This window comes from Drosophila biarmipes, unplaced genomic scaffold (assembly GCF_025231255.1).
Source record: "Drosophila biarmipes strain raj3 unplaced genomic scaffold, RU_DBia_V1.1 ptg000013l, whole genome shotgun sequence".
Classification (NCBI taxonomy): Eukaryota; Metazoa; Arthropoda; class Insecta; order Diptera; family Drosophilidae; genus Drosophila; species Drosophila biarmipes.
This window is the reverse complement of record NW_026114532.1, coordinates 786,534-799,070: the sequence shown is the minus strand read 5'-3', so window position 1 is coordinate 799,070 and position 12,537 is coordinate 786,534. Positions and strand designations below refer to the sequence as shown.

Here is a 12,537-nt window from a genome sequence, read left to right as displayed (position 1 = left end):
AAAATTAATGAGTTCAAATAAAAAGATTGTCCTTTCTATTTAATAAGACCATACGAGGTGTGTTCAAAAAGTCAGGTGACTTTGTATTTTCAAGAAAAACTATTAATTTATTTATCAATATTAATGTTGTCCCCTTCAAAGTAATCCCCCTCAGATACAATACACTTATGCCAACGGTTTTTCCAATCCTCAAAGCACTTCCCATAAGCACTTTTCGGTATAGCCTTGATCTCTTCCAGCGATGCAGTCTTTATCTCTTCAATCGTTGCAAATCTCCGTCCTTTCATAGGTCTCTTTAGTTTTGGGAACAAGAAAAAGTCACATGGGTCCAAATCGGGTGAATATGGTGGCTGAGGCATTATTGTGGTGTTGTTTTCGGCCAAAAAATCTCTCACAAGCAAAGATGAGTGAGCAGGGGCATTATCGTGATGCAAATCCATGAATTGTTTTTCCACAATTCTGGACGTTTCTTTCGTATTGCTTTTCGCAATCGGCGCATAACTTCCAGATAATACTGTTTATTGACCGTACGACCATATGGTAAGAACTCCTGATACACCTCGCCATGGTAATCGAAGAATACAGTGATCAAAATTTTGACATTTGATCGAACTTGGCGTGCTCTTTTCGGTCTTGGCTCAACTGGGCACTTCCATTGTGACGATTGGGCTTTGGTTTTGATATCATAACCATATACCCATGATTCGTCACCAGTTATGACCCTTTTGAGTAAATCTGGGTCGTCGTTGACGTCATCCAACAGCTCTTGAGCGATGCTCATTCGACGGTTCTTTTGGTCAAAATTCAGCAATTTTGGAAAAAACTTCGCTGACACACGACGCATGCCCAAAACGTTTGAAAAAATTTCATGGCACGAGCCAAGCGATATACCGACATCTTCAGCAACTTCTCTGATAGTGATTCGACGATTTTCCAAAACAATTTTCATCACTGCTTGATCGTTTTCATCAGTCGTTGACGTGCTTGGGCGTCCAGAGCGAGGCTCGTCATTGGCATCTTCCCGGCCATCTTGGAAGAGTTTGTACCACTTGTAAACATTTATTTTACTCAGAAAAGTTTCACCGAATGCCACTGTCAACATTTCAAGTGTTTCGGAGCACTTAATTTTATTTTTTACACAAAATTTGATGCAAATCCTTTGATCCATATTTTTCGATAGCAAAAAATCGCTGAGCACGCAAACAACTTGTTACCTTTACGCCTCCCACAACTAAACAAAAAAGGGAATTCAATTGAAACTTGGTACAGATGTTAGGGAAGAGTGTACCAACATAACAAAACAAAAAAAAAATCGATAATCGAAAATATGTTGCCCGCGAAATTTGAAAAGTCACCTTACTTTTTGAACACACCTCGTATATTTAGGATTTGCAGTATTAAGCTTATCGAAATGGAAAATGTATGATTTTCATTATCAATATATGAAGACAAAATTTCAGGAAAAGTTACTATTGAAATATATGGATACTGATTCATTTATCTTTACAATAAAAACTGAGGATTTTTATAATGATATTCGTATTGATCTTAAAGCTAAATTTGTTACATCAGTCGGATGTTCAGTCTAGAGGCTTAATCTCTTCAAAAGAGTAAATAAAAAAAGTTAAAATTTTTTTTTTTAAGATGTGCTTAACGTTAAGTTTATGACAGAATATGTAGGTCTATGATCAAAGATTTATTCTTATAAAATAGATCAAGTTAAATCTTCACACAATAAAGCAAATAATATTACAATTGAACACTATAAAAACGTTTTATTTACTGGCAAACGTTTTATTAATTGGAAAAGATATTTCAGAATTTGTTGAATGGTTAGAAACTAATTCATTTTTCTTAGGTGAGGTGATACATAACAATTATGTTAACGATGGAGAATCACCAGGTAACCTTAAGTTGCAAAAAGAACACATTGAAAAGGAACTATTTTATAAATGAATTGAATTGCAGATGTTTTATTATGATCGAGACTTTAGAAAATATAAATAAAAAATTGTTTGAGTTTGTAAAAAGTATTTATTATTTTAAAATTTACTTAAGTAAAGATTGTACAAAAATATTATTACACTAAGTATAAAATAAGCTGAATATATAAAAAAATTAAATAAATCACTTGTTTTACTACAAAATGTCTTCCTTATTTATCCAGCTAGTCTTCGAGAACTACAGCCACTTAAATAAAACTATATTTTCTATTCGCCCTACAACTTTTTCAACTAGATATGTATGAGGAAATCGTGTTTTTTTGAGTTCTTCTTTAGAGAATCCGCCCTGAATCGGACTACCATCTAAATATTCAAGTAAGTATGTTTTAGGGTAGGTATTATTCACCTTTCCAATTTTAAAGATTTCAGTTGTATAGATCGGTGTATTACCTTTCTCAAAAACATGTTTATATTTACTAATACGAACGTGGTCCCGCTTACGGAATTTACTTGGAATAAATATTTTCAATTGATTATAGGACGTTTGTTATATTTGTTTTTCATTGGAAGAATTGACATTACTTGGCCTCTTTTTATTTGTTCTATGCACTCAATTATTATACTTATTTATTAATTGCTTATACATATATATCCACTTATATTTTCCTTTGAAACTAAATTCTTGTTACATTAGTTCTTTAAGAGTTCTATTAAAATGTTCAACTATAGATGCCCTTAGAGTACTGAGGGTTGAATAATGATTTATCCTATAACTTTTCATTAATACTTTAAATTTGGAATAAAAGAATTCAGTACCATCATCAGTTTGCAGGTTTTTTAGTGTTCCATGACCCGACTTAAACATTCTTTCCATGGCTTGAGAAACATCATTAGCACTCATCGACTTTAATGCCTCACCCCAACCAAATTTCAAAAATGTGTCTATAACAGTCAACAACTATCTGTACCAAACGTTTGATTTTGAAAAAGAATTGCATTTCAACCAAATCTGCTTGCCAAAGATCATTTATGCCACTTGTAATCACTCGTTTTCGTTGAAAGTTTTTTCGAGATGGTTCACGGAACTCATTTACAATGTCTCGCTAAATCATATTTTTCTAATAGGCTGAAAAGCGACACCTTCAATCTCAATTGTGGTCAATGGTCAATGATATTGTGTTTGTTACTTATTTAAAAATGTAATCCTCAATGCTTTTAATCTTTTCAAGAATTTTGGCAAAAAATTTGGTCAGCGCTGTCTGGCCTCTTATCACACAATTCAATTTTATTTTCTAAGCTTGAAATTTTCGTGAGTCGACGATTAATATTTTGAGCTATAATTTTTCCTAAATCTTCTCCCAATTTCCGGATGTTCTGATCAGTATATTGCTTCACTGTTATCTAAAGGTTTTGTTCCATTCTTGATAAGTTTATTTTGAGAATTTAGGTTATCGTCCTCATCGATGAATAATCCTTCAGTAGACTTAACACGTCTTTTCAAATTTTCTGATCTTTCCTTATCAACAAAAAAATGTCCAAGCTTATTGACAGACATGTTGTTTATAATTGTAAAACTTGAGCACTTGCTATTTATACCCAGTAAAATATAATCCTTTCCTTACGCAATTCCTCTAGTATGGAAAAAATGTCAGTATTGTTACTGGTGTTACCCGCTGCTTTTGATGCCAACAAGATGTCCAATCGTTCAACTAACTCATTAACATTATTCCAGTATACATAGTTTGGATTTGACTTCTGAAGGGTCATGTCACCACAACCTGTTTTTGAGCGAAGTGGAATAAACGTTGTAGGATTGAAAGTATTGTCTATCAACTTCTTAATAATATGGCTATATTTGTGTGCTCGTGTACCCTTGATTCGGTTATTAGGATTAAAGCCTACTCTATGTATATTTCTTTCTAATAAATTTTTTTTTTTTAATCATGATCATCATAGTTTTCAGGTTTACTAAGAAAAATTAGAGAGTACAGACCAGGAGTCAGATCGCAACTTATTTTACTAGAAAATGTAATTTTATTATCTTTAATTGTTGTTCTTTATTCCCCAATGTCAATGAATTGTTTGCAGTTTTTTTTAGGTCCATAACCTTAATCCAACACATTTCCTCTGGTCAAATTACTGATATTAAAATCATAATTATAACTAGTGTTTTTATCTTCTAGATCTGCGTCCAGACCCATATCGACCTCTTCTGTATACATTGGTGAAGGTGTTGCCCCTTCTTCTTTAATCTTTTCCTTCTCCTTTTTCTCTTTTTCTACATCTTCCTCTATATTCGTCTGTGAAAAGAATTCGTTATGGGAATCATGCTTTCATCGGAAGACCTTCGTGAAATTATATTTCGATTAGATTGTAGGTCTTTTTCATTAGTTGTAAAGTATAAATAGTCCAACTCTTTTCATCATGGTCATATTTTGTCTTTTACATTAATGTCTTTTGTTTTTTATTTTCCTGAAAAAGTTAATGTGAGGGTTTGGTAATGGGTTAAAACTTTTCCTCCAGTTGTAAATTCGTCTGATTTCTGACTTGTTTGAGATCATCGAGTTTTCGCTTCAACGCGAACATAGCTTTGGTTACCTGAGACAAAATATTCATCATAGTATATTTTACGAACTTTCTTGGTAAATACTATATTAATATTATATGGACGTTGATGCACTTCGAACAGTACAAACAAGTGGCCCAACGACACCAAGCACGTGCTTGTTACGCGCGGGGCCCTTTTATCAATTTGGGCAAAAAATGCGAGTTTCAAAAGAAGATACATAGGTAAATCAAATAGAGACGTGACACAAATGAAAATAAAAGGCGCAACTAAGAATTAAGCAAATGAGTTAAAATATTAGTTTTTAATACCGGGATAGATGTTGATGCAAATTAAATAATAAAGTTTATTATAGTTATTACATAGAATGCGAAAGTGCTCGTGAAGATAAAAATTATGTGTACATCGTGGCAAATTTAGACGATAATAATTTCGTGTTAGTCTAACAGGAACATTGAATGTTAGGCGGTTTAAAAGATCTGCAGAATCAATGTCACCTCTTATAAGATTTTGTATAAAAATAATACCAAGCATTGTTCTACGATTTACAAGTGAAGGAAAATTAAGCAATTGTAATCTACTCTCGTAGGAAGGTAGACTTACGTTTTGATCCCAGTTTAAACTACGCAGGGCAAATAAGAGAATTTGTTTTGGTACCGACTCAGTACGGTAGATGTGCACTTGATATTGTGGACTCCAAACCGACGCACAATTTCAAAATAGGACGGACAAGGGAGGTAAATAATAATTTGGTCGTAAAGGGTCATTAAATTGTTTTGACCAACGCTTTATAAACCCAAGAACAATCATGGCTCATGAAGAACACCTAAATCGTTAACTGAATATATACGTTCCAGTGGCGTATTTTAACGTTGCATTAAGGCAGTTCAAATTTAAAAGGTAGTAAGCACACCATCCATGAAAACAGTCAATATCTGACTGTAAGTTAAGTCCCGACGCTATATCATTATATGATAAACAAAACTTAACACCATCAGCATACATTAGTACACGAGAATGTGTTATGATTGAAGGAAGATCGTTAATAAACAAAGTAAGCAGCAAAGGGCCCAAATGACTACCCTGAGGCACTCCAGATGTCACGTAGATCAATTTTGAAACAGCATTCTTGAATATAACCCTCTGAGTCCTACCATTTAAGTAACATGAAATCCAAGATAATAGATTACCAGGAAACCCAAGCTGATCTTTAGAATTTGACCAAGCTGTCGAACTATAAGTAATTTGGAAAAACTTAGCAAATAAATCAGCAATTTCAGAATTTGTCGATTAGATTGATTAGACATTAAAATCTGTTCGAGCCACCACATATTTCGAAAAATCTGTTGGTCTACCCGATTTTTAATATTTTTGTAAGTGTTAGATTTAATGTTTTTAAGTCTTTGAAGCGCATTGGTAAACCAAAGAGGCCTGTTTAGGTTTGAAAGAAACCCATCAGGTACGCATTCATTTAAAAACGTATTTGCTGTAACGATAATTGTAAAAGGCCAAAATCATGGGCGGATAAAGGCATAGAGACAAATGAGTCATTAGGAGGAGACCGAGAAATATCAGGTAGATTAGAGTCACCTAAAACAATCAAAAGGTCCCTGTTAGAAAGAAGGGATAAAACAGATTTTATTGCAGACAGATGTTCCTCATAAATTACTAGGTCAGAGCCAGGTGGAATATAAGAACATGTAACAAAAACAGATAAAGATTGCAAAGAAACTTGCACACTTAAAAATTCGCTTTAATTCGGGATCTGAATGGGAATTTTTTTCAGATGTTAAGATAGAGGTAATGGCAATCAGCACACCGACCCCCTATGTCAGTGGCGATCGGTCCATAAGTATTAAAGTTATTCAGAGTCGGATATCTCTGGTTTCAGCCAAGTTTCCGTAAAAGCTAATATATTTTCAGTAAATGCAGAGGAGTCAGCATAAAGCTAAAGAATTTGAATTTTCGAAGTTCATGTAGCCACTCCTCAGTTACTAAACAAATACTGTTTAGGGAAGGCCATCATCTGTAGTATTTATATACCATTTCCCAATAAAAAAAGATTTAATATATTGTTTCATATATCATAAATATTCAAGTCAGTATGTTTTAGGGTAGGTATTATTCATCTTTCCAATTTTAAAGATTTCAGTTGTATAGATCGGTGTATTACCTTTCTCAAAAACATGTTTATATTTACTAATACGAACGTGGTCCCGCTTACGGAATTTACTTAGAATAAATATTTTCAATTGATTATATTATATATATATATTATATTATTTGTTATATTTGTTTTTCATTGGAAGAATTGACATTACTTGGCCTCTTTCTATTTGTTCTATGCACTCAACTATTATACTTATTTATTAATTGCTTATACATATATATCCACTTATATTTTCCTTTGAAACTAAATTCTTGTTACATTAGTTCTTTAAGAGTTATATTAAAATGTTCAACTATAGATGCCCTTAGAGTACTGAGGGTTGAATAATGATTTATCCTATAACTTTTCATTAATACTTTAAATTTGGAATAAAAGAATTCAGTACCATCATCAGTTTGCAGGTTTTTTAGTGTTCCATGACCCGACTTAAACATTCTTTCCATGGCTTGAGAAACATCATTAGTACTCTTCGACTTTAATGCCTCACCCCAACCAAATTTCAAAAATGTGTCTATAACAGTCAACAACTATCTGTACCAAACGTTTGATTTTGAAAAAGAATTGCATTTCAACCAAATCTGCTTGCCAAAGATCATTTATGCCACTTGTAATCACTCGTTTTCGTTGAAAGTTTTTTCGAGATGGTTTACGGAACTCATTTACAATTTCTCGCTAAATCATATTTTTCTAATAGGCTGAAAAGCGACACCTTCAATCTCAATTGTGGTCAATGGTCAATGATATTGTGTTTGTTACTTATTTAAAAATGTAATCCTCAATGCTTTTAATCTTTTCAAGAATTTTGGCAAAAAATTTGGTCAGCGCTGTCTGGCCTCTTATCACACAATTCAATTTTATTTTCTAAGCTTGAAATTTTCGTGAGTCGACGATTAATATTTTGAGCTATAATTTTTCCTAAATCTTCTCCCAATTTCCGGATGTTCTGATCAGTATATTGCTTCACTGTTATCTAAAGGTTTTGTTCCATTCTTGATAAGTTTATTTTGAGAATTTAGGTTATCGTCCTCATCGATGAATAATCCTTCAGTAGACTTAACACGTCTTTTCAAATTTTCTGATCTTTCCTTATCAACAAAAAAATGTCCAAGCTTATTGACAGACATGTTGTTTATAATTGTAAAACTTGAGCACTTGCTATTTATACCCAGTAAAATATAATCCTTTCCTTACGCAATTCCTCTAGTATGGAAAAAATGTCATTATTGTTACTGGTGTTACCCGCTGCTTTCGATGCCAACAAGATGTCCAATCGTTCAACTAACTCATTAACATTATTCCAGTATACATAGTTTGGATTTGACTTCTGAAGGGTCATGTCACCACAACCTGTTTTTGAGCGAAGTGGAATAAACGTTGTAGAATTGAAAGTATTGTCTATCAACTTCTTAATAACATGGCTATATTTGTGTGCTCGTGTACCCTTGATTCGGTTATTAGGATTAAAGCCTACTCTATGTATATTTCTTTCTAATAAAATTTTTTTTTTAAATCATGATCATCATAGTTTTCAGGTTTACTAAGAAAAATTAGAGAGTACAGACCAGGAGTCAGATCGCTACTTATTTTACTAGAAAATGTAATTTTATTATCTTTAATTGTTGTTCTTTATTCCCCAATGTCAATGAATTGTTTGCAGTTTTTTTTAGGTTCATAACCTTAATCCAACACATTTCCTCTGGTCAAATTACTGATATTAAAATCATAATTATAACTAGTGTTTTTATCTTCTAGATCTGCGTCCAGACCCATATCGACCTCTTCTGTATACATTGGTGAAGGTGTTGCCCCTTCTTCTTTAATCTTTTCCTTCTCCTTTTTCTCTTTTTCTACATCTTCCTCTATATTCGTCTGTGAAAAGAATTCGTTATGGGAATCATGCTTTCATCGGAAGACCTTCCTGAAATTATATTTCGATTTCTTTTCATCATGGTCATATTTTGTCTTTTACATTAATGTCCTTTGTTTTTTATTTTCCTGAAAAAGTTAATGTGAGGGTTTGGTAATGGGTTAAAACTTTTCCTCCAGTTGTAAATTCGTCTGATTTCTGACTTGTTTGAGATCATCGAGTTTTCGCTTCAACGCAAACATAGCTTTGGTTACCTGAGACAAAATATTCATCATAGTATATTTTACGAACTTTCTTGGTAAATACTATATTAATATTATATGGACGTTGATGCACTTCGAACAGTACAAACAAGTGGCCCAACGACACCAAGCACGTGCTTGTTACGCGCGGGGCCCTTTTATCAATTTGGGCAAAAAATGCGAGTTTCAAAAGAAGATACATAGGTAAATCAAATAGAGACGTGACACAAATGAAAATAAAAGGCGCAACTAAGAATTAAGCAAATGAGTTAAAATATTAGTTTTTAATACCGGGATAGATGTTGAAATGCAAATAAAATAATAAAGTTTATTATAGTTATTACATAGAACGCGAAAGTGCTCGTGAAGATAAAAATTATGTGTACATCGTGGCAAATTTAGACGATAATAATTTCGTGTTAGTCTAACAGGAACATTGAATGTTAGGCGGTTTAAAAGATCTGCAGAATCAATGTCACCTCTTATAAGATTTTGTATAAAAATAATACCAAGCATTGTTCTACGATTTACAAGTGAAGGAAAATTAAGCAATTGTAATCTACTCTCGTAGGAAGGTAGACTTACGTTTTGATCCCAGTTTAAACTACGCAGGGCAAATAAGAGAATTTGTTTTGGTACCGACTCAGTACGGTAGATGTGCACTTGATATTGTGGACTCCAAACCGACGCACAATTTCAAAATAGGACGGACAAGGGAGGTAAATAATAATTTGGTCGTAAAGGGTCATTAAATTGTTTTGACCAACGCTTTATAAACCCAAGAACAATCATGGCTCATGAAGAACACCTAAATCGTTAACTGAATATATACGTTCCAGTGGCGTATTTTAACGTTGCATTAAGGCAGTTCAAATTTAAAAGGTAGTAAGCACACCATCCATGAAAACAGTCAATATCTGACTGTAAGTTAAGTCCCGACGCTATATCATTATATGATAAACAAAACTTAACACCATCAGCATACATTAGTACACGAGAATGTGTTATGATTGAAGGAAGATCGTTAATAAACAAAGTAAGCAGCAAAGGGCCCAAATGACTACCCTGAGGCACTCCAGATGTCACGTAGATCAATTTTGAAACAGCATTCTTGAATATAACCCTCTGAGTCCTACCATTTAAGTAACATGAAATCCAAGATAATAGATTACCAGGAAACCCAAGCTGATCTTTAGAATTTGACCAAGCTGTCGAACTATAAGTAATTTGGAAAAACTCAGCAAATAAATCAGCAATTTCAGAATTCGTCGACTAGATTGATTAGACATTAAAATCTGTTCGAGCCACCACATATTTCGAAAAATCTGTTGGTCTACCCGATTTTTAATATTTTTGTAAGTGTTAGATTTAATGTTTTTAAGTCTTTGAAGCGCATTGGTAAACCAAAGAGGCCTGTTTAGGTTTGAAAGAAACCCATCAGGTACGCATTCATTTAAAAACGTATTTGCTGTAACGATAATTGTAAAAGGCCAAAATCATGGGCGGATAAAGGCATAGAGACAAAGAGTCACCTAAAACAATCAAAAGGTCCCTGTTAGAAAGAAGGGATAAAACAGATTTTATTGCAGACAGATGTTCCTCATAAATTACTAGGTCAGAGCCAGGTGGAATATAAGAACATGTAACAAAAACGGATAAAGATTGCAAAGAAACTTGTACACTTAAAAATTCGCTTTAATTCGGGATCTGAATGGGAATTTTTTTCAGATGTTAAGATAGAGGTAATGGCAATCAGCACACCGACCCCCTATGTGAGTGGCGATCGGTCCTATAAGTATTAAAGTTATTCAGAGTCGGATATCTCTGGTTTCAGCCAAGTTTCCGTAAAAGCTAAAATATTTTCAGTAAATGCAGAGGAGTCAGCATAAAGCTAAAGAATTTGAATTTTCGAAGTTCATGTAGCCACTCCTCAGTTACTAAACAAATACTGTTTAGGGAAGGCCATCATCTGTAGTATTTATATACCATTTCCCAATAAAAAAAGATTTAATATATTTTTTCATTATATTTAATATTTAGTGCACCTTATCATTTATTGTTTTATTCTTAAAATTTCCTTACATTTTTAATGATTATTGCCTTATAAATATAATAATAATAAATAAGTTGGCATTACTTTTACGAATATTAAATTTTTCATCAACCATCTGATTGATGATATCATCCTGAAGAGAGGTGAGCCTTTCCGGGATGTAGAGGATGTGTTCCTCTAACTCGAGAGCAATAGATTCTCCAACCTTTATTGTTTTTACCGTAACCGTTGTTACCTTGATGGTTTAGACTTGGTTTTAGACGGTACTTTTTCTATACTGTTGCTGTACTGCTGCTGTACTGCTTCTGTACTGTTCAGTTGGTAACTTTAACCAGCTGTTCTAGTCTATCGTTAAGAATAATCAAAGTTCTTGTTCACTAGACGACGATCGATGTGAAGTAAGGACTTAGAGTGTGTTTCAACGGGTCCACTTTTTATACCATACAGAGCTCAAACTTACACGTACCCACTCATTGATTTTCAACCCCCAAATGTAAATTAACCAACCAAATATATTGGCTTCTCAATTTCTTTCCCCTTACTATATGGATTGAGAAAGAAACCATAGCCCTTTCTATAGGGTTTCAGATAAAATCCTTCTCCTAAAGCAACACCTTCAATTTTCCTGTTGTGACGTTTCTTCTCCTCCATATCTTCTTTAACCATTCTTGCATTATTGATTGTCTTTGCAATTGCGGCACTATCACTTGCTAAACTACCAAGAGCTCTGAGTGCCGTCAAGATCGGCACGATTGGTAGAACACCTTCAATTTTAGGTAAATTAATTACACGAGGAATTTTAACATTTTTCTTAGAATCCATTGATTGAAAAATTAATTTACAGGCAACTTTAATTGTACTTATGGTTTTTATTTTTTTTTTTGTTTTGGTAGCAGCATAAATGACAGTCCATTTTTTCCATATTTTTTTTATGTTTTTTTTTCTTTATCGTTTTTCTCCCATTCTTTTTCGTTTTATTTAATCCCTCCCAAATTTTTCTTGGCGTTCATTATATTTGCAACAAAGTATGCTGTTGCTTTTTCGCCAAGAGTGCTATCTGATACCTTGACACGCGACCAGGCTTTGTCAATCATGGTGTCGGCTCTATGTCGTTCTCTCAATGCCTTGTTTTTCAAAATATGCAATATAGTGCTTTTTGCAGGCCTCATCCAATGGGTTTATTCCTTGATCACCGCGTTCTAAACGTTTCAGTTACTTTGTACACAGTCCACAAATATTTTATCCCGGAATATGGGCTTCAAATGGTAATGGATAAGCTTATCGACAAAACCACCACCGTGTTTTCAATTTAAGATCCGACTAAAGCGATTGTAAAAACGCTTTCCCATTTTATTGATGTTGAATCATCAAAGATTTCTCATTGAATGAAGATTATTAAATCGAAAGATGCGTTTAATAAGCCAAAACAAAACATATTAATTTAGATATATTAACGATGAAAACGTGAAAAATCTACCGCCACGGCATAGTGTCCTCTTACCGAGTACAATAAGAGCATTAATTTTCTGGCCTTCCAATTGTGGTAAAAGTAATATTACGCTAAGTTTAATAAAGAGTCCAGTGGATTAAAATGCGAAAATGTTTATAAATTTTCAAAAAGTTTATATCAACCTAAATATGAGTACTTGGAGAAATTTATCAGACCGATAAAAAGAATGGAATATCATACTTTCTT

The 12,537-nt window shown here is 33.3% G+C and overlaps 1 protein-coding gene and 1 pseudogene across 1 annotated transcript in view; one reads left to right on the top strand and one right to left on the bottom strand.

The window, feature by feature from the left end:
- Positions 1-12,537, bottom strand: part of LOC127011827 (uncharacterized) — a 97,647-nt pseudogene that overhangs the window by 65,657 nt on the left and 19,453 nt on the right.
- The window catches only part of LOC108021921 (lachesin), a 570,948-nt gene continuing 560,701 nt past the window's right edge, over positions 2,291-12,537 (top strand). Inside the window, exon 1 of the mRNA XM_050890018.1 lies at positions 2,291-2,318. The gene's annotated coding sequence lies outside the window, so the exon portion shown is untranslated. The remainder of the gene's footprint in view (positions 2,319-12,537) is intronic.